Genomic DNA, 23,701 nt, shown 5'->3' with positions numbered 1-23,701 from the left:
GACTGGTCCTCTGCCTGATGAGATGTCACTGAAATGTGTTTGGCTGAAGTCCCTCTAAAACTACCATTCACACTGCTATTTTGTATCTACAATCCCTTTTGTCTCTCCTAGCAGAAAGCTCATGTGAAAACTTCCTTTGTTGCACAAAGGCCTGTAGAGTGCAAGTTAATGATTTCCAAAGTGATAAAAGAAGGGGGCTGTTTCTGCAGAGCATGTAATTCAGAGAGTTAGCTACAAATCTTCTTAAGATAGAGCTAGCAAATAGCAATTTTCAAGTTTATGTTTTGCATTACATGTTTTTCTGGTGACAAAATTGCTGTGAAAACCGGGCCCTTCCTAACCCATGTGATACATATTTTTGTTTCTGAAAATGTGCATTCTGAGATACAAAATCCTGTGTGTTCTTACACTGTTATGCTAACAATACAAGTCCTCAGGTTGTGAATTATTAACCTATTTTTCATCTTCTAAAAAGAGACATAAGTGCTGGTCATGCAAGAGCAAAACTGTCTCTAATATACCTTTCTGGCGTAAGTATTTTCCCTTTCTAGGGAAAATTAGCCTATAGATTCGGTGTCCACAGAAGTAGAAAACAAATTGCATTTTATCTATCTATTTTAAATTACTTATTTGGTTTGAAGGCTTCATGTGTGTCTTTAACAAAGCAAACTTCCAGCTAATAAAATGTTGATGGCACCATTGTCTATGGGTGACAGCTAAAGGAGATACGATGTCTGATTTATGTAATATTTAAATGCCACCAAAGTGTAATAATTACCATGATATATAAATAAACTATTCCTTATTTTGTAACATTACTGGTGCTATCCTTTTAAGATGGATGGATAACTGTCTTAAAAACACGTAACTAGCAATCTGGCTGAAAGTACTGTACTATTTAGTAGGGAGTGGTTAATTTTCAAATATTCACTGTTTTTCCCTGTACATAGCAACTCCTGTGTTGGAAGGCTTCTGAAAGTGAGCTTTGAGATAGAAAGGGGAAGTATCTTTTGAAAGAATAACAGAAAATGTACTCAGGATTCACGAGACATTAGCTTTGAGTAGTGGATTGTTTTAGTCTCAAAAATTCCCTAGGGAACTGGTGCTGTGGACTAGCTGGCCACTAGATGAAAAGGATGGTGGTTTCCTTATGAAACTCAAATGATTACTATACACTGGACTGACTTCATGACAAATGGGTCTTCAAGTGGCCTTAAGTTGTATACATATTGAGGAACAGGATATACACTGTTTTTTCCATCTGATCCTTCTGCTGAAGTGGGAAAGGTATCAATCTTAGGCCTGTTAGAATAGTGGCAAACAGTTCATCGGAGTTGGATTTCAGTTAATGGCTTTCTCTGCTCTTGGTTCTCAAAGCTCCATGTCTCCATTTCTTCAAGTACTCCTGCCTGTGCCGCCGTGGAGCCAGGCAGCTCACTGCTGCTCTGATCCTGGAAGGGCAGCGTGCTCCTGTTTTATGGGCAATGTATCCCCAAGGCTTACTGATTTGGAAGCAAAAAGGCAAAATAAAATCTGCAAAAGAGCAGGACAGATCTGTCGATTGGTAGCATATTACATTACTGCAGGAAGAAGTCCTTGCATGGGAGGAGTGATACTTGAGTATTAGAACAAAATTAAAGTAAAAGCCTTACATCATATAAGGCAAAAAAGGTGTGATGTACACTGGCATAAAAGACAGATTCCTTTATGGCTTCCTGCTTTTAACAAGGCAGAATTTATTCTGTTTCCTTCCAGTATTGCTACAAGGCCAAGATGTCTAATGTCAGAACAGAAAAATCTCAGCAGAAAAAAAAAAGTGCTGTCCTCTAAAAGGAATCATAGTCACTCTTGTGTTTTAATCCCACCTCCATCTGTGGCCTCCGGCAAATCACTTAACCCTTCTGACTGTGTTCATCCGACTGTAAAATGGGGATAACAATACCTACTTACCTACCTCAGAGGAGAGTTGTAGGGATTAATTGGTTGATGTTTGGAAGGCACTTTGAAGATAGAAAGTGCTTATTTTAGAGCCTGTTGAAATTATTGGTGACACTGATCAGCTAAAATTCAAAGGAGACCAAACTCATTAAGGTTCTGATCTTCTTCCTCCATTTGGTGATGTTTATGGGTTAGAAAATCTCACTGCATGTGGATAGTTTATTGTTTGTTTGGAAGCAGACTAGACTGACTCTAAAAAGATGCTTTGAACAACTTTGTTAATCCTTTTAACAAACATGTCTTCATTTGCATATCATTGAAGCTGAAGGGTTTATCTTTGATGATTATATAGCAGAACACTTCAGGAGACACGTTAAAGTTTTTTTCAGAATTGTGGTCAGATCAGAATTACGAAAACAAAGTAAAACCTGCCTAACTGTGCCATAACTAATTTCTTTACGATAGCCAGGTAGTATTTTGGCTTTCTGAGCGTTCAGATGTATTTCTGTTTAGCTAAGAGATGTGTTTCTTACAATGTTCTTTTATGCTGCAGATTTCCATTAGAAACTTATTTGCAGTTTTGTTTGGATTAGTAAGGGCAGTATATGCCTGTGTGGACCCATACTAAAAGCATGCTAAATCCCTGTTTTCAAAGCATGTGGATATAGTTAGAAACCATAGTTCATTGTATTCACATTTACATGTATGTAGTAGCATAATATCAGGATTTCCTAGTACGCAGTTTTTTAGGCTCTAAAATACAGTTATACCTGGGACTGTGCGTCGCTTCTCCTACTGGTGTAAGCGGAACACAGCTGCTTGGAGACTGACAGACTGGACGGGGCCCTGAGTGACCTGACAGAGCTTGAAATCCAGAGGTCCTTTCCAACCTGGATTATTCTGTGACTCGAAGTAGGTCCATCAGACCATGTCCTCATGCCTCTACTACTAGCAGTGCTCTGAGTTACCTGAATCAAAATACATCCACTTAGGTTTGCATACATTCCCATTTGCTGTATACAATGGAAATAGCATTTTAATGTTACGTTTCAGCCTGACAGTTTTTGATCAATCTTTGGTTGAAACAGCGTCTCTGAAATCCTGGGCTTGTCGTATAGCAAAGTATACTAGCATATGCCATGTTTTCTTTATAATTTTCACACATTTCTTTTAATCCCTTTCTTTGCATGCATTTTTCACATGTTCTGAACTGTCTGGAATAATTTATTTAGCTCATTTTCCCACTTGTTTTGTGTCTGAAAAGAGGCACTGAAAGCAGAGTTAGGAATAAAAACTCTTCCTGTTTAGCTCAGTTCAGCAGTCTGAAGCTCACAAACGATTTAGTTTTGTTCCAGCAATCTTGAAGGAAAGTCTGTGTGTACGGGTGCTGAACCTCAGTTTGGATACTTATTCTTGAATGTAAATGCCAGGGATTGCTCCTGCCTCTGCTTCCTCTCAAAGTTGGTGACTAAATCTGTTGTTCAGCTAGTACAGGGGGCTCAACCAAATTCAGCAATGTGTTTCCAGTGTTTCTTTCTTTTGGATCTGTCCTCCCACAGTTTTCCCCCCAAATCATTGTAGAAATACAAACATTTTTGTACTGCTGGAAGCCAAGTATGGCCTTTTCTTCTTGCGGGAGGTGCAGGCCTAAGGCCCGATTTACATTTTTGAGTCAGTTTTTCCTCCATAGGTAGTAAAATCTGTACCCTTTACTCAGTAACTGTTCATCAGTATTATGTCTGTTGAAAACATGACTTAATATTTGTAAAACAACAAAAAAGTCTCCTTTAAATGTTGCCAGATTTTCAGTGCTGAAAACTCAAGGACCCTCTATACGCGGTACTTGCTTAAATACAGTGAGTAAATACACATGTAGTGCCATATCCAATTATTTATAACCAAATACAAGGATCTTGATACAGAGATGCAGAAGTATTTATGGCAGCTACGTTCTTTTTTTCTATTCATTAATTAACCAAGAACTGAGCATGATACTTGTGCACTACTGTTACTTAGAGCTGACGGGTTATGCTGTGTTGTGTTGCTCTTTGCAGAAAGCAAAATTTGTGCAATTGTAGTGGGAGGTTTTTGACCCCGATGTAAATACTGTTTTGAAAATTTCACAGCTAGGATTAGGGGACTACTCTTTGTAAATAATCACCAAGGTCACGGGTATGACTTCTCAGTCATTAGGTGACCAACCACTACAAAAGCAGGAGAACTGCCTGGAGAAATGGATTGGGGTGTCGAACCTGTATTTTTTTGATTTAAAGAGGAAGTAAATACAGTTTTCAGGTACGTCTTGCCACATCAAGAGTGCTCCAGCCACATGATAGAAAAAGCTAATCTCTTACAACTGAGTTTGCTAAACTTTAAGCCTGTTGCTTCAACTGATTCAAAAAAAGAGGAGGAGGCAAGTTTGTCTGGGCAACGTGTGCTGAAGCAGGCATCATCCATATAATTCCATAATGGCTGGGATGAAGCCAGTACAAACGTCATAGTCTCTCCTGCCAGGGAGAGAAGAACTTATCGCCAGAATGCTCTTTTCAACTCTGTTCTTACTGTCTCACCGAATTGTTGAACACGTAGAAGAGGCATCTAGAAAAATATTTATCACGAGTATTTTTCCGTGTGTGCATGGTCGTTCATGCTTTGCTATGTGTAAGTATATTGGCACAGTTAAAAAAAAAAATCTTCCTCAAACGCGCATATAAACAGAGAACAGGTGAATAAGTTTCAGTGGAGAAGTCAGAAAAAATGCCGCCGAAGCCAACCGTGGGCTGTGTTTAGCTACGCCGCTGCCCCCCGAGGCGCAGCTGAGCAGAGCCGCGGGCGGCGCGGGAGCTCCAGGACGAGGCAGAGGCGGCTCTCTTCAAACTTTTTCCATTAAGAAAAAGAATTGCAGCCTAAGATCCTGCTCCGTCATTCATGAGTTCAGTCTTGGAATAGTCATTTCATCAATTAATTTGTTATTCTAGGAATTTGCCATTATTTTAAATAGGCAAGTCTTTATTTCTGAGGTTATTTTTCAGTACTGAGTGAAATTATGAAAAACATACAAGAGAGGAATTCTAAAAATATTGCTAGGTTACAGTCTGTGTTCAGGACAGTCTGTACAAAGTGCTATTTTATCTTTTTTTTTTTTTTTAACTTATAAAAACAGGAAGAAGCCTTGCTACTTCTGAGGACCCTGATAAATGTTTCTACCTGTCTTTTTCTAGAAAGATCTCTTCAGGTGCCAGGCAAGGGTCACTGTAACCATGGGTACTTTGACTCCTTTTCCCCCTTGGGTTTCTGTGAAAAACTTGGTACGGTGCCCAGTTTAAACTGCATTTTGTGTTAGGTAATCATAGGCTCATTCTGTTCTTGGTATTGTGGTTTTAAGTTTTCAACGGTTGCTCTGTGGTTTGAAAGCTGTGTTTTTTATTCCCTCTTCTTTTCTAAGCAAAGAAAATGTTAAAGCAAAGTTGCCTGATAACAATTATTCCACCAAAATAAAGTCTCTTGGGAAGGATTGACTGTTGTGTGGTTTAAAACTGAAACCAAACTAAGAAACCGCTTTACTATAGCATCTATAGTTTGTGTGTTCGATTCACATTTAGCATTTTGCTGAACTTGGAAAGAGACTTTTCAGTACCTGTGATTTGGTCAAAATGCACTTAAGGATTAGAAAATACTTAATCTGTGTTTTTAACAAGGATCTTAAGAGTCACTCTTAGAAAGATGTGTGAATTTGTTTTAGTGAAATGTGGAATAGTTTATTTTCCATGAAGTAGTCTGTCAATCCTCCTGTGCTGCTTGGTTATAGAGCTATGAAGGACCCAAGTCTAGTTGAACCAGTAGTGTAAAACAGCTGAGGGAAAAAATTAAATACGCATTTTTATCACTATTCAAAAAGGACAGAGGTATTAAGCAAGAGGGCAAAGACAAGGGTACCTAATATGAAGATGACGCTATAAAAATAGAAACTGCTGTACTGGATGTGGAAGCAAAGCTCAGGAAGCACAATGAGATTAAGTCAGAAGGAGATCAGTGTGATCAAAGCCTGAAAGAACCGTGTTAAGTGAGAAGTCGTGTAACAGGTAGCTTTAATAAATCTGTCAAAATCAGGGCAAAGTCATGTGACTGTTGAATAGTAAATGCAGAGCATGCATTTAAAAAGAATACTATGGGCTCTTACTGCATTAGTGGTCTCACTAGCATGTGAAGATTTAGAACATCATTTTGGAGGGAAGAATATTTAAAGATGAAGATGTAAATGGAAAATGCAACAAAAGGGAAGTTGAGTTTACTAAAGGTATATTGTAGTACTGTAGACTGATTAGCAGCTTCGTTCGCTAACTCATTTTTGAGGCAAAAGAAATGCAGTAGACTACACTTGTCTGGACAAGTAAAGCATTTGATACGATGCCACTGTGTTGTTTAATAGCTTAGTTTATTAAACTAGAGTCTGTGGAATTAAGACAATATTTCTAATGTGAATGAGGAAGTTTATAAAGGGCAAATTAAAATAATGACACTGAAAGGGAAATAGTAGGTTGCAAGAAGGTAATCAGTAGAGCTCTTCAAGGTTCGGTGCTAGAATCAGTTGTATTTAGTATTTTCCATTAACCTTGGGTTCAAAAGCAGCGAGCTCCTGAAATTTGCTAACAGTGCAAAATCAGGTGTCACTGTTAAAAACTGGGATATCCTCAGACATGGCAGAAGGGAGAAAAACATGAATATACTGGTCAGTTGCGGGTGACTGGGAACCACCAACTCCATGCAGCTGAGAAGGAGATCAGGCAGGGTATTCCAGAAGAGAGAAGGAGTACTGTTGCTGTCCTACTGGGCACTGGAAAAATGTCTTCTGGAATACTTTTTGCATTTCTTAATAAGAAAAATGAATTCAAATGGAATAGGTCCAGACAAGGACTATTGAGGTGAAGTGTGGAATGGAGAGCTGCTCTTGCAAGCGGAGACTGAAAGAACCTTTTTTGCTTAGTTCACAAAATGAATGTCAAAAGGGGCAAAAGAGCAGGATAGTAGACATCTGAAATAGAAGAGAAATACTTGAGGTGGTATTAACACACAAATGAATGGATATAATAGCATGGTGACTACATGTTGTATAAAGGTGAAAAAGTTTTAACTGTCAGAGGAACAAACTTTGGGAACATTTTCCCAATAGAAGAGCATTATAAGATGAAGCATATGATACTGTTGTCTGCTACAGCAGATTGTTTGGGCTTGTTCAGTGGTCCAGTTGTTATCCTAGGTTCTGATCTGAAATTCTGTTCCCTTGATAGCTGCAGAGTCTGTGAGAATTAAAATGTAACTGTAACCTGCAACTGATGAGCAAACAGTCTATGCATTTGTATAACTTTTACGCTATGCATTTTTGTTTAATTTGTTTAATTACATCCCTTTCTTTAGCTTGTGAGCAGAGTCCATAGTGTAAAACTAAAAAGGCAGTTAAATTAGTGGTAAGGTATAAAAGGGAAACAGAGAATATAAAAAAAAGATAAACTATATATACAATGCTTGTACATATAATAATGTAATAAAATCCTATGTACAATGATCCAAGAATAGCTTGTCAATGAGAAAATATCATACATGAGATATAAGAGAGATGAATATCAGCTTCATTATTTAATTGCAGGTGCTAGTAACACATGTGGGCTCTCCCTAGGAGCCAGTTGGACTCATGTATCTGGCTATTCAGAAAAGTTATACAGTGCAGCGTGAAGGGAGCATGGAACTGAGCAAAGCCTGGATCCTGACATTGTTCTGCTTGGTAAACCCAGCTTGAAACTAACAGGGTTTTGTGTGGACTGAGGGCTGCACTGGGGTAAGGAAGGTTAAACAGTGAAGAGAGCAAGGGGTAGCAAAGAAGGAAAAATGAACAGTAAGTTCAGAAGGAGCAAATAGATAAGAAGGGAGACAGTAGGGACATTGAGGGGCAGAGGCAGGAAAAGATGGTGACAGATGAAGTCGATAGTCTTTTTTTTTTAATTTTCGGTTGCTACAAAACCCATAGAAGAGCAACCTCATCCTGATGGGTAGGAAGAGGTGAAGATTTCTCAGTAAAGGAGCAGGTCTGTTTTGAATTGTTGAAGTCTGAGCTGAATGATAAATGAGAATGCAGAGAGAAATGGGGACCTTAGGGGAAATTTGTTGTTGCTCAATTAGGACAGGGATAGTACCAGTTTCACAGGGACTTCTCTGTCATCCAAGGAAGAAAGACAAGGGAAAGCAGAGAAGATGCTGGACTTCATTTCTATGAGAAGTGTTATAAATACTAACAGACACGTCCAAAGTTGTTTAATAATACATGTTGGTGCATTTGTGTCTGCTCTAAAAAGAAAAGAATATATTGCTTGTGAAAATGTGAGACTGTGGCTCTTAAGAGAGGAAAATCTGTTTTATTCCTAGTGCAAGTAGAAAAAAATGAGGAGAAGTCAAATATGGATCACATTATAATTTCTGTCTCTAGCTGTTAAATAGGATCTAGCTGTTTCTAGCTGTTAAATCTTTACCCGTTTGTCCAATATGTTATTATTAAGACATTTTTGATATAATCTTATCTCATATAACAATTTTCCTTCTATTACTATTAAACAAGAAATCTTTGCTTATTATTCCTCTGGTTTCTTGCATACGCACGCACGCGCGCGTGCGCACACACACACACACACACTCTCTCTCTCTGGCCTTTTACCTGTGAAATGTGCATGAGGGGGCTCTCTTTTTCCTAGCAACAGTGGGCAACATGTAGCATTTACCCCATTTACTTCCTTACCACATGATAAAGATCCACAGAGGACCAGAGTAATTACCACAACAGCTCACCAAAATAGCATTTTATCTGTTCTGATTGCAGGAATTGCAGACCTGGAGGGCTTTATTTTTTGTAGAGTAGTGCTGTAATAGCTCTGAATGTCCCACCAGTCTAATTCCTAACCAGGAGGACCTAGCTACAGAGACAGAAAGAGTCTGTTTAGTTCTTTCTCCTGCAGTAGTCAACAGGATGCCATTTAGGTCGAAGTGTAAGATGGGGCCACTTGTCCATTAGCAAGTAGAGTGAAACCACTAATTCATTTTATGTAGACTACAAAACAACTGCCAGACAGTAATAACTTTCAGTCAGTGCTGACCTGGGGTAGATTTAACAAGTGACCTAGAAATGAAAAGCTCTGTAGGCAACTGCAAATCCCCTGAGCTACTTTAAAAGGCATGCTTCTAAACGATTTAGAAATGTATAATTTAGTAAGGGACAGTCAGTATGTCTTAATTAATATGCTCACATTTTTCTAGGTCTGATTCTCTTTTTCCATTTGCTTGATACTATCATTTATATCAGTAAAGAATGAATATAAAATACTATTTCATAAGAATAGTAATGCTTTATACCAACTTTGCACTAAATTAATTTATGAACAGTAGGGTGATACAGAATCAAACTCTTTGAGTGCATATTTACATTTATGAAAATGAGTGAAAATACAGAAAATAGAGTACCTTTTGAAATGATCACAATATGTCTTTGGTAGTCCCTGTCAGGGGAGGTACCCAGAGCAGGTAACGGGACTGTTTCAGGGCAAGTGCGTGGGCAAAAAAGTTAGTTTTTGACGGAACATGAATAACAGGGGAGTAGTCGTATAAAATAATGAATGGTCTAGAGAAAACAGAGCAGAAGCTTAGTTTCTTCTAATTTTACAAAGCAAAAATAATGAATTTAAAATAGTGGTGCCCTATTGGTTTTTTGGCTGAGCAGGTCACACAGCCAGTATGCCTGAGGACCAGCACCACGGAGGCTGCTGTGTGACTAGACATATTGTGCATGCACAGTCCCGCTGGATCTGCCTGATTTCCTGTGGATGTGTAGAGCAGCTCTGCTGTATGTGTTTGGTAGGCTCCATGCTTCTGGCAAGCATTTGGCTTTGCTGCAGATACGCTATATAGTGAGTGTAGGTCCCAGTGTTTTTTCAAGCTGCTGCAGGAAGGTAGTCATGAGCGTATTGCCACTGCCAAAATCATTCATGCTGCCTGTTTCTGGTTGCCCTCAAAAGAATTCATAGGGACCTGGATGAATTGTTCTGGTACAGTAGTGGCTGCTCCTGGCTGCCCTCTTTTCCTTAGCTTCCCATCAATATCAGCAAGTCATATTAGAGGTCTTCAGGGTAAAAAGGGAGAAAATGAAGGGTTAATTGGTATCCAGGAGAAGGCTGCCACTGCTGGAAGAACTCATCTTGCCTGTAATCTGCTCACTGTATACTCTTGAGTGATCTTCAGGTAAAAAAGGCTGCCAGAGTTGCCCGTAGATCATTGAACTGTCCTGGTGGACGGCCTGTGGACTTCAGGTTAAGCATCTCTGATATAAAATATGGGAAATTCAGAACTACTACATGAAAATATTTTTCCCTGTAATGTTTTCACCTGTTTAATTCTGACCACTGTTGAAGGAAGAATACTGGGTAATATGTGCTAGAGTCTAACACAATGTGGCAATTCCCATATTTCTGTTGATATACAACACAACATGTTAACTTACAGAAAGAAGAACTGTGCTCTAATCCTTGTTACATATAACTTGTCAGTTGAGACTCCAAGGTTTTATTCCTGGCTCAGCCTTTCATGTGCTGGATGACTATAGGCAAGTCATTTAACAGCCACTGCATCAGCTTAATGCTTTTCAAATGGAAGATTACATTGTGTGTACTTGAATCCAAGATAACCTGGAATATTAGATAATCTTATATTATACAAGTAGAATTAGGAAATATATATGATAAGTTGATGTTTCTTAAATTAGTTTTATTTGAAAAAAACTTCCTGGTTTTGATCTGTTGATAAAGATGACCTCAAATTACCTTAGAATGACTGTGAAAATACCGTGCCCATGTGCAATGGAGAAACTGTTAGTCTGAGCTGCTTGCCCTCCTTTCACAGAGGCAAAGTTGCCTTATATTGACTGTCTCACATTTACTACAAGGCATTACTCCCCAAAGACTGACCATGTGCACCTTTTGCCTCTACTAAATCAAGGCAATCCGTTGTCTTATTTGATGTCTGTCATGGTACTATCTACTTATTTTCTGAAACTATAACATGTTCATAGTATTTTTCATTTCCTTCCAGCCAGCAAGACCTTTCTGGTAGTGTTATCTGGGGCAGGTTCATGGAAATAGTGAGTCTGCAGTTTGCTCCGAAAATGCTGAGGTTGTTGACCTCTACTGAGAGAGTTTGTGGGATAGCTGCTGAGCCAATTTTGTCTTCTGCACACCTAAATTTTGCTCCTGATGTTAATGGTTTCATAGTTCCAGTAGGATAGGGCTGTCATCAAGGGAAGTTGAGATCACACAGGATGAAATGGTCTGTCATTCAAAAGACGCTGAAGGAGAGTTTTGGACATGGGGAACAAATTACTTAACTTGACTGAATGTCCCTGAAGATACACAGGAAGAGAACTAAATGTGTAGATGATGTTGTTCCAGTGGTTTGCATTGGTTTGAAGATTTAATGAAATAGGCTTCTGAATATTAATTATATATGTAGGTCTAGAAAATTAGAATCCTCAAATCATGAAGTGTATGAATTTCTGTGGTAAACTTCTAACCCAATGATGAAGAATGATTCTGTGATGGATTAAGGTGGAAAAGGCTTTATTAGCCATGAATTCATAGGTAGGACTAGATTACCTCCTTTACTTGGTTTATATTTCAGTTTTCGTATAGAATCACTATAATGCAAGCAGGGAAGTCTTTATTTGGAATTTAGAAGGCACTTAGAGTAACAAGCCAGGGGGAGTAAGTTTAAAGCTTAGGCAGAAACTCACCTTTTTTGCATTATACATCCAAACTAAATGACTTCAGTATTAATAGTGCCCATCTACAGTTGTCTGCAGCTGTTCCCTATCAGTTGATTAGGGAAAAATTCTGAGGATCCTCATCACAAAGAAACATGGGATTTTCCCTCAAATATATGAATGAATTCAAAAATAGCAAGGACCAGTAAACAAAGTAAGGCTTTATAGAATGAGGATTTGCAACTGGCATTAAGTTGACACAGAAATTTAGAATTGTATGTCAATCATCCAGGCTAACTGCTGTGTGTAAGTTTAACCACTGGTTTTCCAGAAGCAGTAAGCAATCAGGCGAAGTAGTGAGAAGTGTTCTTGACTTCTGATTCACTTATGTGAAAATTGTAACCAGTTCTGGTATATTGTGATTAATAATGTACAGAGTAACAAAAATACTCTCTTTAGTAGTTTCTTTAAATAAATATTTTATTTCAAATAATATTCAGATCTTAGGTATTTATGGTGTTATTTAGAATGTTTCATGATTACTAGATGCAGAAGAAAAGAGATTATTTTTAAATGGAAGTTAAATGGAAGTTAGATGAGCTTGTGAAATGTTCAGTGCATGAATTAATACACACTCTGCGAAAGTGCTTTTTACAGTTTAGGGTTAATTATCTTGACTTGGATAGTAACACATTCAGAGTTCAATTTAGTGAACTGGACCATGAACTGCATCTCTTAAACGCTGAAAATTAAGAAACATTAAAACAATGACTTCTAATAATACTGTCAAATAAGGCTTAAATTCCTGCAGTGGTTCCTCGGCTGAAGTAGCTGCTCTGTGTAACAATGAGCCGTATACAAAGGCTCCCTAGGGCAGGAAGATAGGCAGGATGTGGACTTGAAAGTTTGCTGGCCCAGTCAAGATTTTTTATCGCCTTGGGCTAAACTGCAGCAGTTCATTTGAGGAACTGTTTAACTGACGCTTATTTATACAATGTTACTCTATCTGTATTTAACTGAAAACTTTTAGCTATACCAGCTGGCATCATTGTAGCATTTCTAAAATAACTAGAAAGTTGAAATCAGTGAATCACTGTTACAGATGCAAGTCTGGCTGAATAAAATGAAAACAAGTGAAACCAAGATTTTGAGTAATTTTCCTTTTCCTCTTGCTATAGTTGACATGATTACCCTGCAAAGCAGTCTCTCCCTACTACTAACTACTCAGCACCTCAGCCCCCCTGTGCCTACCCCTTGACTCCTCCATCCTGAAACAAACCCTCCAACTTACATTTAATTCTGAAAGCAGAAGGAACTATACATGTTAGACTATTTTTTTAAACTTCTAGTAGTAAGTAAATATATCTATATCGTTAAATGGATTTCATATAGAACTGGGACCCACCAAAGTGTTCTTTTAGTTGTAATGTTCCCATGTGGCTCTTCTAACGTAATGCATTGCCTTTCCTGTGTTGGTGTTTCTCAGACATTTGTAAGAACCCCCTAGCGTGTGCAGTTTATAAGCACCTCTTGTAAGGGAGAGTTGCTTTGTTTGAAAGCTCATATTACATATGACCAATGATCATTTTATGAACACACTGCTACTTGAATACAGCAAATGACCAACTGGGAGATGTCTCCTATCTTACATTTCTAACTTAAGAGATTGTAATTCAAATAGAAAATGATAGAATAAAGTTATAATGGGAAGATCTGAGTAGTATTTTACAATAACCTAGATAATATAAAAACAGATCATGAATTAATTGGATTTTATGAACATATAAGCTAATCATTCTGATTTTGAAATAACTTGAAGCTACTATCTAGAAGGAGGTCTCTTCCATTGTGAGGGTATGGATTTGAGGGAAAAGGCAACTGCAGTGAGTAGTTTCTACTTTCCTATCCTTAACAATTCCAGACCCACAGACCTTACTTATCTCTAATAAAAAAAATGTTAACACGGTATTAGAGGAGAAGCCATCAACCTGCCACAGGTGACACTCCTGTTTCTGTGGTTTATGGTAAGTATCTTCTGTTCATTGGCTTAATTAAAAGCAGGTGGTGACATCAGTTGATTCCCAAGGTTCCTGAGCACTGCTCTGGTATGTTTTCTGCTTCTTACCTCCAGGCTTTGCTGTGTTTGGTTTTGACTTTCTATTAAAATTGATTTGGGCTTACCTGTTGAGATGAGTATTTCTTGGTGCAACTTGTATTTCAGGTATGTATAAGTCTTGTTTCTCTGAACAATGGTAGAAGGAAATTTCATGCAGACAGCTCACTATGAGATAAATTTTTGTGATAGCATTTCCCCTTCCCTAAATGCTGCTTTTTTTGCCTATGTTTTTAGAAAGGCTAGTAGACATCCCATCTTATGGGAATACATTGAACTCAGTCTTCTCACTCTATAAGAACTTCTACTTAGGAATGCACTGGACCACACTACACATCTATAATGGATGTGATGTATTTTGAGCTCTAGCCTCTTCTTTTTTTACTTTGGTGGAGACTACAGAAGATGTGAATGATTTAATTGATCCATTTGTTTAGGTTCCTTTTCTGTAATAAGTATGTTTTTATTTCAAAGCTAACTAGTGCTTTCTTTAATTTGGTTTGCGACCTGACTGGTTTGCTACTTGTAGTTACAGTTCCTTCATTGTGGCCATAGAGAATACCCATTCTCACACAGTCCACCTTACTTTGTAGCTAACTGTGACATATGACCCCAGAAATATTAGGGTCGTACATGAGTGGGTGGGCTGTGAATGAGAACACGGCAGTTCAAGTAGTTTTTATGGAGTGGATGCTCTCCTTTAAGCTACTAGACTAATTAGAAGGAAGTAACTCAAGTCCAGAAAACTTGAATTGCATGACGATGCACACTTAAAGACAGATTTGAGGAGAGGACTTGCACAGTGAAGTACTCTCTCTACAAACAAATCTGTCTTTTTTTCTTTCTCATTTAAAAAGAGATTAAATTCAAAAGACTATGCTTACATAACTGAAATCTTCCGTAGAATTCGGAGTTTTGCAAAAGCATCTGCATGGTTAGCAAAGCCTCCTATTTGCATCAAGTGCTTGCAGGGTTTGGACCAATGGTACTGTTTTCTATTTCTGTTTCTTTTCCTATAAAGTCATTACTGTACATTTTTAAAATGTTTAGGATAAGTCATATAGCTTATCTAAATGGTAGATACAATATTGCTTTTTGAGTCATAAGTTTTGCTTTTTCTGACTTGGTAATGTTGACTATACTACCTTAGGGTTTTTATCTACGCAAGGCTTTTTACCTTTAACATTACATTTAATATCCATTCTAGGAAGTGTGACCTTCCTGTTTATAGTGCTTTAAGCTATGCTTTTTTTTTTTTTTTTTTTTTTTTTTTGTTATTTGTTCTATAGTATTTATTCATAGTTGCATCATTTGTTGCATACTTTATAGAGGTTATTGCATTAACAGTCAAAATAGCTAGTAACTCCAGTGGGACAACAAGAATAATGCTACATTAATAGAGAATGACTTTTTTGTGTCAAGAGCATTTTAAATATTTAACTGTATAGCTATTTCAGCTACAGACAGAAAATTTGACAGTCTATTATAACTATTGAAGCAAGTTATAGATTTCAGAAATCGCAAGTCTAACATGTAAGAACTCAGGATAAGAACCTACATTCCAGCAACATTTCCCATTGTAAGATTTCCAAGATTTTGATGAGAGTTCAGAACAAAAGCTGCTCTGTTCCTCCTGGGGTTTACGTCACCGGTTGTCTTATTATTCCTGATCCTTTGCCAATCATATTGTAAGCTTCTAGAAAGGGATGAAAAAGCAGCTTTTTTCCTTGACAGCGAAGAATAGAAAACAATATCTTTTCTCTCCCAGGGAATTTTTTCTTTAACGTTTATTTTAACTTGAAACTATGTCCTAAACAAGCCTATGTTGCTGCAGTGGGAAAATAGGTGTTGCTTCCGTAGTTCACCAAACTACTAAATAGGGGAGCGAGGTGGCTCCAGAACCAGTGCTGATATAGAACAGATTCTGAAACAGGATCCAGTCAACTGCAGCTTAGGCTTGAAAAAGCACAGAGCCTATAGATGAAATCCTGGTCATTTTGAAGCTCATGGCCCAAATCCCATTGATTTGATGGGAGGTGCAAGATTCCTGCAAGTTGAAAGTGTCCTTCATGCAATCTGTTTGTAGGATGCCGATCTCCATCATAGAACTCGTAGAACAGACTCATATTTTCACTGAGGCTTCTTTATATCTGTCTGACAAAGAGGTAAAGAGGTCCTAAAATGGACATCAGTTACAAATATCTCCACCTTTATGGTGCTGACTGTGTCAGAAACTTTCAAATAAATATATGGAGGAGAAGTAGAGAGTGAAAAAGTCTGCTTGGTAACAGACTGGCAGGCCACACGTGCCATGAGAAACTATGAATTCCTTCTCTGGCTCTATGAATATCTTATAATTTGAGTGTACAGCAGTACTAAAGGGGTGTGAAGGGTGTACAGATCAACAATTTAGTAAGTTGGAAATTGTTATTGGATTACAGGATCCATGTAAATTTTCTCATATTGGGGTAAATCTTTTATAACAGCAAAAATTAAAATTATTTCCTAGGAAGGATAAGCCAAAATTTCATGCTGCTTGTTTTGCAAAAAAATATAATATTCTGTCTCTTCAATGTGCTAAGACATAGTAGGACCAGTAAGAAGCAGCCTTATTTATGTCAAGTCTGTTTACAGTCTATACAAAATAAATCTATTATCAAAAATATCCTATGTAAGCGTGTCATGGGTCTTCACTGAAATCTAGGCAGGATTATTTGCAGACCATAATGGCAAAGGTTTTATTTATAGGAAAGTGCCTGTGTTTTTAAAATGACCTTAAAGAGATTTAAATTTCAAAATTTTATGGCTGTAACTTTTGCATAAGGATCAGGCTGAAATGCCAGCTATATAGTACAGTAAAGATAAAGCTAATATATGAAAGTGATAACATTTTTACATGTTTTCACATAATGGCATTCCTGTATGGTGACCTTAGGTTAGTGGGTTGTTTTTTTTTTTTTTTTTTTTTTTTTTTAGTGGATAGAAATTATGCAGAATGAGTTGGGAGGGTGGGATTAGAAACAAATCTAGTATGAGAAGAAATCCTACTTTTCTAAATTTCTTTCATTTTCTGGCCTTTTGTAAATTTTGAATGCATGGCTTGTCAAACTTAAAATTATTTTAAACTTTTTTTGATGCAAATATATTTAATTTTGTCCTTTGCAACAGCCTCAGCCGTTAAAGCAATACAAAGAGGTATATTAAGTAATCTGTGCATTAACTGTGCTCAAGCAGGGTTTGAGGTCCAAAGACCTGCAGCTGTTTCTTTAGGAAAGCACTTTTGTATGTGTGTCTTTGGAATAGCTTTATCTTAATAGAAATGCATTATATTTATATTTTGCTTATAAATATCTTTTAATACAAGTTTCACAGTGGTAAAGAATAATTTAGTTTGGAAACCTGTATTTCCAGCTCTTGATCTGCATGTCAGAATTTCATTGCTAAACTAGATCCTGCAACCTCTTTGCCAGGGCATTTCCCCCACACGTTTCAACATGAAGCAACCGGGGTTGTGTCTGCAGATGCACAATTATGAACGGTCCTTAAATCACTAACGTGTTGAGCCAAATAGGCTACCAAAATTTGCTGGTGGCCAGATTGTCTGTATGCTGGACACATCTATTTCTTGTCCTCATAGAAATCATGGGTAAAACACACATGTTTTGAAATGTTTGTCAAGCAAAACAACGATCCTCTAGCTTAAGGAGAAAGAAGAGATGTGAGTGCCTTTCAGATGTTTCCTTCACTAGTAGCTTAGCTTCTGGGGGTTGTTGTGCGTTACTAGGCTGACTGAGGGAATCTCGATTTATCCACTGTTCTTTGTTTAAGATTTCCACAGGTTAAATTTCTCAGGATCTTGCCAGTTCTTTCATTATAGAATCAATATTTTCTTCAAAGTCTTTTTTTTTTTTTTTTTTTTTTCCCCAGCCATTAACTGTTTTCCACTGAATCAGGCTTTCTACTTAAAGAGTCTTTTGGGGAATAAAGCTCTACTTATTTCTTCCATTTTTTAAAATCAGCTTTTCAAGCCTCTTCTAGTAGCTTTACTAAGGCAAAATTGCCACTGAGCATTCTCAGTATGAAGTGAGTAATTCTAGGTTCTAATGCACTCAGTTTTTCTTAACTAAAGGCTCCAGAGTTGCATTTGTTATTATCATGAATGCTACCAGTCTTGACTGTCCTATCAGGTCACAATCTGTAACAAAAGGGTATTTTAAAGCTTAAATCCAGGTATATCACTGTCCAAACTGGAGTGGAAAGGCTTTCACTGATTTTAAGTCTGATGAGAGAACCTTGTTGTGAAATTGTTTGAATATGGGCATTTAAATTTTTTAATATTAAAAATTGTATTTTATTTTCTGTTATGCCAGCAGCCCCCTAAAGACTCCTGTCAAACCCAATGGAATTGTACACTGGCTTATTGCTTAAGTAAAATCATTCATAGTTAATTGTACTGATACAATTAATACAATCAAAATGAACAAGAGAAAAAACACCAGTGTTATATTGAGACATTCACAGAATGTTAACATTTCATTGGAAAACTATCAAATATAACAACTGAACTTTCATTCGGTTTATGTCAAATTTTTTAATTCAGTACTGTCCACAGAGTCAGATGTGAAACTGAAAGCTGGTTCATGGCAGAAACAGTCATGTGGAGTCAAGTCTCTTTTTCCCAGTACCTAAACCAAAAACACACTTAAGTGCTGACCTGCTGAATTGCTGAGATAGTTTTCCCCAAGCGAAGTTCTATGGATAGCAACGGTAGGTGAGAGAGACCCAAAGACCATTAATAGAACTATGAATATAGTCTTGGCCGTAGATACTGTTGCATCTACTAGCTAATTTATGGCAGTGTATTTGATGACAGTTGCTTATTTATTACATGTTCCCTGTCTATTTATAGCTGCTTTTTTTCTGTAGAGGCTTATGTAAATAAGTCTACAGAAATATTAACAGAATTTTAAGGACAACTGAAGTCTTGATATTATGCTTTTCAGAAAATATATTCAAATCTTCACACTGTCATATAAAATACTAGAAGCAAGCAAAGACATTGCTTTATTATGGCAATAAATTAACCTAAAAGAATGACTTAGAAGCCACAGGTCTGAATCATGATGTTGGCATTAATGATGCAGGAAGGCTGTATTCCTTGTTTAATAGTGCAAGTTTCTAGAATATGAAATGTCATGCTAGCTATATGTTTCACAGACAGGACATAAATGGGATACACAGCATGAAATATGAAGGACTGACAGAATCTGGTACGAGCACTTTGTAAGATTAGAAAGGTTAAAAAAAGTTATCAGTAGATAAGATTCATCATAATTAAATCTAGAGAAAATGAGATGTTTGCAGAGCTTATTTCATTATATTGACCTTCTTTTCATCATACACTACTTAAATGTGTTGTTTAAGTCTGGCATAGGGCATGTTTCAGCAAACAAGATTAAAGGAAAAGGTTCTGCTTTGAGACCTCATTCAGTGGAGAAAGAGTATGTTAATGGTATTGAACTCTTATGTGTCATTTTATTTGCATATCTCAGAGTCCTCTGAGAAGAAAATCATTATCTCTGTTTCATAGATTGTGAGATGAAGGCATAAAGAGTTACCTCACGGTGGTATATTGAAGAATATGAAGTGAGGAGCAGAACGGAGAGGAAACTCCAGATCTCTTGAAACTCCAGCTCAGCACAAGAGAAAAGAAATGGTACCTATTTATGTATTTTAAGTGGTTATGTTAAGTGTCATATGTAACTCTCAAAAAATAGGTTCAGTTATCTCTTGTGTGCATAGCAATATATCTTTTCTCTTGTTCATTTTGATTGCATTGATTGTATTAGTACAATTAACTATTAGTACTATTACTGTCAGTACAATTACCTAAGCAATAAGCCTGTGTACAATTCCACTGAGTTTGACAGGTGTCTTTAGAGGGCTGTTGGCACAGGGTCAAGTAAACCTCCTCCTCCTATTCTGTCATTATAATAATTACTCTTTGTTTGGGTAGTGTTTGCAATGTTCTGGGCAATTTCCCAACATAAAAGAAGGCAACATTTCCTTCCCTAAGAGGTTACATGATAAAAAAAAACAGACAAAAAGATAAAGACTAGAAAAGGTCAGAATAGAAACCACTAGTGTTTTAGCATCTTGTCGCATTTATTGAGTTTAAGTCACTGAGTAATCTCCAAAAACCCTAATCTATAATCAGTCTAAAAAAAGGCTCACCCTTTTTTTAATAACTTAACCTGTTTGTGTGCAGGTAACTGTGGCCCATTCCTAAGAAAGTCACTTCTCACACCAGTTGGGAGAATAACATGCAAAACCTATGTTAAAGACATTTACTTGTCTTAATTTGTATGCCAGTCTCATGAAAACTATGACTGCAACAGAAATCCTATTAGCAGACCTCATGGATGCCATCAGTTGACTGTTGACTGGATGTGGGGACTTGGAAACTCTAGTAACGCTTTTTAGGAGATTCTGCCTGCATATATACCTGATCAGATGGGTTAGCATTCTTAGAAGCACTACATTTAGATCAAAAACCTGTGTGTTTATAAAATTCAATTGCCAGAACAGGGCTAACAAAGTACAGTGTTTACGCTGCTGAGCATGGTTTTTGGAAATTCAGAAATCGGTCAAGTATTTTGATATTATTAATTTATATGTATGTAGGATAATGCATTGTTGTATTTTTAGCTGCCATAAAAGAGCACAATTTTTGTTGTTACTACACACATTAGAGAGACAAAACCAGAACCAGCAAGAAATAAACATCAGAAAGGAACAGTTTGTTTAGTATCACAATACCACACAGATTAAAATCTAACAAACAAGAAAGACGGGAAAAGGGGAAAGAAGATCTTCTTAATTGCTTTATAAACAGAGTTAGTGAAAAATACCTGATCAAAAAATTAAAAAATACAAAATCTCTACAAGATTAAAAATGCATAAAAAATTTAAAGCAATCAAATAAGAAAAATAAAGAAAAATGACAGGAAAAATTACAGCATTTTAATCATGATTTTTCCCTCTGATTATATTTTTATATATTATATATTATATAAGCTAAGTATTTGTAGATTCTAAATCCATTTCTTAAAATGAGCATTTAACTATAATTTTTTTCACTTTAAATCGACAGTTCATTTCTTGTTCTTAAGGACCTGTTTAGACTAGGATTTTTTTTCTAAGCTGGGATAAAAATTACACTTTTAAAATGTGACTTGCTCAGTTGTTCATAAATTTTGTTTTTTCAATTCACTCTGAGGTTTCGCAATCAACTTACACGAGGGTTAACTGTAGATTGTCTTTGAAAGGGGTGTTTTCAACCCTGCAGAAACTAGCTGAAAATTAAGTATTTTTAGTGTTAGTTTTCAGTAGGATCAGTGAGTTGTTCTTGTTTATCCTTTGGCTGTATGATTGCTAGAGCCCACACAAAGGAAGTGGTGGGAACACACAGCTGGAGATAAAAGGAAGGTTGGATTGCCCTTTTCAGGAGCAGTGCAGTCTTAGATCAGTTCAAATTGACTGTGAAATCTCACTTTTAGTATAGAGAAGGATTTGCTGATTTATAGAGCAAGAACATTTGCATTAATGTCTTGATTTCTGCCTTACATAGGCATAAATTTAGAGTACCTTTGTTGAAGTGAGGAGATTTAGAAGAGTAGGGAAAGCTAGAAATATTAAAAAAATTAGGAGAATTGCTCTCAGTGATATATTAAACAGCTTTTTGATTCTTTCATTTCAGCCTTTATAGGCTTTCCATTTATGCCCAGGCTAAAAATTGCGTCTGTTCCCAGAACACACAATATTCTGATTTAGCTTTGCTCATGCTTTTTCCACAGCTCCCTGATGTTCATGCACATGGTGACACAAGCAGGGTGGATTTCCTTGTCTGATGATTCTCAGTACCTTGCTGTTACTTGGAAGGCCGAAGTGTAGAGCAAGGCTTTAGAAGGACCTGGGCTTCAAGAATGTTCATGTTTTTATCAAGGCTGTGGGGCAAACATGTAACTTCTACTGCAGTTCCTTCATTTGTAAGGATAACAGTACTTGATCTTGCATTAGCTTGCACAGAAGGATCAGACTTCTGAAGCTCCACTGATTTAAACGGAGCTAAGCTGTTTTCCAATAGCTGAGTGTCTAACCCAAGTCGTACAGAGATGTCTGATGCACAGTTCTGTGCAAATGTGACTATCATTGATCTTTGGTACATAACTGAGAAAGCCTTGGTGTAATGTTCCCTTGGTGTATGTCACATGATTCTGTAATGGCTTAGTCCTTTAACTGCAAAAACTATGTCTCAAGTTCTATTAGATATTCTTCCCTCCTCAAAAACTTCATTTCTTTATCCTCTAGGAACTTTATTTTTAGTCTTTTAAAAGTTTGGCAGCAGCTGAGGAGCACAAAGTTCCGTAGAGGTCCTCGTTAGAGGCTGTGGATGTTGCGTGAGGGATTCCCTCTCTTCTGGTCCGGGTAATTCTTTTACTGTAAGAGCAATCCTAGCCTGTGCTGTTCTCCTACGAACTCCTCTGCTTTATTCAAGAGTTCAAGAGAAAGTTGTGGTCAAGAGAGAGCTTTCTGTGGGATTGTGTTGCAGGGAATGAAGCTGATGGCCAAGTGTGCTCTTTCTCCATAGCCCAACCTAATCTCTCAGTGCTGTTTAAGAATCTGTTGAGTTTATGAACGTTTAAAAAATTGTAATTGCAAAGCATGCTTTGGACAATATTTACCTGGAGAAAAACAAATCTGGCAGAGATTTCTGGCTTTGAATCTTAAACTAAATTTCTAGCAGAAGGAAATACATTTAAACATTATTATATAACTAACAGCGTTCTGCTGCAGGTGAGTTCTGCTAGAGCTTTGGGTTCTACCCAGGCTAATTTCTTGCCTAATTAGTTAACTTTTGAAAAAACAGAATAGAAACTGAATTGCATGTAGAAGCTTTCCCAGTGCCAGTCTCTCAATCTGTCAAAAGGTGTATTCTCACAATGATTGTGTCCATCCTCTGCTGACTCCTCTTCCCCGTAGAAATGCTCTATTGGAAGTGACCATTACTGTATCTTTTATTTCAATATTTAGGTCTCACTGACTTTCCATCTGTCAGGACCCTGAGTGCACCAAGAGGCCTTAAAGACCCTGACTGGCCTCACCTGGGGCCTCCCCCAACATGCTCTGCCCGAGGGCTCTGGAGCCCATGTCAGCTCAGCCCTGGGCCTTCACCCTGCCTGGGCCATGTCAGAGGGGTGCTGGGCTCCAGCTCCACCACAGCCCTGCTGGGGCCTGGCCATGGACCCTGCTGATCTGGCCCCCGCCTGTGGTCTGACTTCCCAGCCTGGCCTCAGAGCTGCCATGGCGCCACAGTTCTGCCTGGGCATCGCTGGGCTGTGTCTGACCTCGGTTACCCTCACCAGGCCCCATCCTGACCCTCACCTGCGGAGTGACCTCCCACTTGCCCCCGGCCCTTCCTCGCTACCACAGACGTGCTGGCGGCCTGGGCTGCCCTGCTCGCCTCGCTGGGGGCGTTGGGACAGGCCTGGCCAACGAGGCCCCTGCCCTGCTCCCCCTCGCTTCGGGAGCAGCCAGCCCTCGCTGCCCCTGTGCCACCGCCCTGGAGTAGTGTCCTGGCTGCGCATCTTTGCTGTGCCGTGTTCTCCATTTGAGTTAGCACGGCTGATTTAGCTTGTATGCTTGTGGCGTGAACATGCTGCCCTGGCTGTTAGGTGTTTCATTCCCGGGCAGTTGTTAGACGGTGCTGTTTTCTTATCCCCTGGAATGACTGCTATTGTTAATCTCTGCTAAAATACTGTTTTTAAAATAGTTATAACTATTGTAAAGCAGGCAGTGAT

General features: G+C 37.9%; 1 long non-coding RNA gene across 2 annotated transcripts in view; it reads left to right on the top strand.

Moving 5' to 3' along the window:
• The window catches only part of LOC112988312 (uncharacterized), a 171,457-nt gene that overhangs the window by 54,311 nt on the left and 93,445 nt on the right, over positions 1-23,701 (top strand). For both annotated transcript variants that reach the window (XR_010389920.1, XR_010389919.1), the window contains exon 4: positions 19,432-19,557. This is a non-coding gene — a long non-coding RNA (uncharacterized LOC112988312). The remainder of the gene's footprint in view (positions 1-19,431; positions 19,558-23,701) is intronic.

This window comes from Dromaius novaehollandiae, chromosome 7 (genome assembly GCF_036370855.1).
Source record: "Dromaius novaehollandiae isolate bDroNov1 chromosome 7, bDroNov1.hap1, whole genome shotgun sequence".
NCBI classification, from domain to species: Eukaryota; Metazoa; Chordata; class Aves; order Casuariiformes; family Dromaiidae; genus Dromaius; species Dromaius novaehollandiae.
This window is presented reverse-complemented; position numbering and strand designations above follow the sequence as displayed.